Below are 2,500 nucleotides of genomic sequence, written 5' to 3' on the forward strand. Positions count from 1 at the left end.
CCTAAGTTACACTGCACCTTAACCTAAGTTACACTGCACCTTAACCTAAGTTACACTGCACCTTAACCTAACTTACACTGCACCTTAACCTAACTTACACTGCACCTTAACCTAACTTACACTGCACCTTAACCTAAGTTACACTGCACCTTAACCTAAGTTACACTGCACCTTAACCTAACTTACACTGCACCTTAACCTAAGTTACACTGCACCTTAACCTAAGTTACACTGCACCTTAACCTAAGTTACACTGCACCTTAACCTAAGTTACACTGCACCTTAACCTAAGTTACACTGCACCTTAACCTAAGTTACACTGCACCTTAACCTAAGTTACACTGCACCTTAACCTAACTTACACTGCACCTTAACCTAACTTACACTGCACCTTAACCTAACTTACACTGCACCTTAACCTAACTTACACTGCACCTTAACCTAACTTACACTGCACCTTAACCTAACTTACACTGCACCTTAACCTAACTTACACTGCACCTTAACTGTCACATGTAACGTCACAGGAATGTAGCTTTGCCTAACAGCAACCCTCTGAACATAGTTCACTGCTTGGATCCTCTGGTGTCATGTGTATTTCTCGATGCCATGGTGCGTACCCTCACGTAAATGTCTTTCGAGTGTTGCGTACTTTCTACACAGTCCCGCTAACCACTGGAAGGGTGTAACGCTACAGAACGAATATCGCCCTCCCCTCCTGCCCTTCCAAGCTGGTCGGTCAGGCGTTTGTTTGTGAAATGAGCCTTGCAGCTGTTCAGTTGCATTTGGTTGTCGATGCATTCAGTGTACGTTGTGGTACGGCCTGTGTGGACTGTCCGCTGATGTACGCGTAACCCACACTGATCATCCGTCGTTACGTACTGAGTGACATAATGTGGCACATGCTTGACCGTACACCGGCTGCGCCCTACAATGGCGAATCATAAGGGCCATATGTTGTGCACGATGCTACTTGTCTCGTCTCCCCATTACAGCGAGATTGCACTGTTGTACGCCGTAGAGACATGTGGTAGGTACGGACGAAAGTATTGCATGTTGGCCCCCCCCCCTCCCTCTGCCGGGAATCAGCGTGAGCCGTCTGTTGATGTAGCGACGAGGGTTTTCCTATTTAATCGTATTGCCCCACACAACATGATACCACGGTGGACCGCGTTCCACATCTGCGACATGCTACAGAGGCCGGTTGACAGTCGACCGCGCAAGGGACATTGCACACGTGCGCGGACCATCTTCCACGTGTTCTCTCGTGTACGTGCCGTAGTGTGTATATGGGCTGATGTAGCGTGTCGTGACACATAACATGCAGGCATGCCAGAATCGTAGATTTCGCAAATGTTGATTGACGTATACGTTTGCTGCCAAAGATCCGCAAATGAACTGGAAATCAGTTGTTGAGCGGTTGTTCGCGCTGCAGGTGCATCGGTGATAGCGACGATCGGTACATCTGTGAACCGGTTGTTTCGGCGGTACCCGCCATGCCCCCGAACCTGAGTTGGCCATGTGGGTATGAAGCGATACGAGGCTGTGGCTTGGTGGGACAGTCCCCGGCCGGTGAGGGGGGGCCGCGCGGCGTGCTGGCCGCGCGCTGCGTGAGCGCACGCACTACAGCCGGCTGGTGGGGGGCGCCCAGTGGCAGGAGCGCCGGCCGACGGGCCCGGCTGGCGTCCCAGCTACGCGCCGGCGCACCCGGCGCGCGGCGCCAGGCGGCCAAAGTGGGTTCTGCCGAGCCCGGTGCGAAGCGCGGTGGACATCTGCAGTGTGCTGGTCCGATTGCGGACTGTGTGCGTTGAGGATGCGCCGCCGCCCGGCACTCGGCGTCGCGACGCCGTCTGCTGCTCGGTCGCCCCCAGCGGTTCTCGCAGGTGGTTTGTATCGCAGCTCTGCGGACGTGTTGGCGCGTGCGCTGTGCTGGGAGAGTTCGCTTCTGCACCCAAGTGGGGCTTTGCCCTTCTGTGGCGCTGGCGTTGGAGCTGCCGGTCACCGTAGGTGGCGCGTGTTGTTTCCCGCCGGCAATGCCACGACAGCACGCTCCCGGGCCTCTGTCGGCAGCGGCAAGCTCAGTTGGGAGCACGGGTGTTCGCACTGAAAGCGTCTACTCGCCTATCTCCGGGCGATTGCGCCTCTCTCGAACCCGACCAAGTACTTAGGACGGCGCTGCGCGCCGCCGGGACCTGAGAGGGTTTCGAGGTGTATCGTGCAGGGGAGCTCAGCCTCCTCCTGTTTGCAGAATAATTGAGCGGACGCTTGCGTGTTCGCGCGGGCCCTCGGGACACACTCCCGGGCGGCCGGCTGCTCAGCTCTCGTTGACGCAGCTCCCTGGTTGATCCTGCCAGTAGTCATATGCTTGTCTCAAAGATTAAGCCATGCATGTCTCAGTACAAGCCGCATTAAGGTGAAACCGCGAATGGCTCATTAAATCAGTTATGGTTCCTTAGATCGTACCCACGTTACTTGGATAACTGTGGTAATTCTAGAGCTA

The 2,500-nt window shown here is 55.0% G+C and overlaps 1 non-coding gene across 1 annotated transcript in view; it reads left to right on the plus strand.

Moving 5' to 3' along the window:
- Positions 1-2,334: 2,334 nt before the first annotated feature.
- The window catches only part of LOC126317195 (small subunit ribosomal RNA), a 1,893-nt gene continuing 1,727 nt past the window's right edge, over positions 2,335-2,500 (plus strand). The window contains exon 1 of the ribosomal RNA XR_007556473.1: positions 2,335-2,500. This exon is cut by the window's right edge and continues 1,727 nt beyond it. This is a non-coding gene — a ribosomal RNA (small subunit ribosomal RNA).

The sequence above is a fragment of the Schistocerca gregaria genome, unplaced genomic scaffold (assembly GCF_023897955.1).
Source record: "Schistocerca gregaria isolate iqSchGreg1 unplaced genomic scaffold, iqSchGreg1.2 ptg000623l, whole genome shotgun sequence".
In the NCBI taxonomy this organism is placed as follows: Eukaryota; Metazoa; Arthropoda; class Insecta; order Orthoptera; family Acrididae; genus Schistocerca; species Schistocerca gregaria.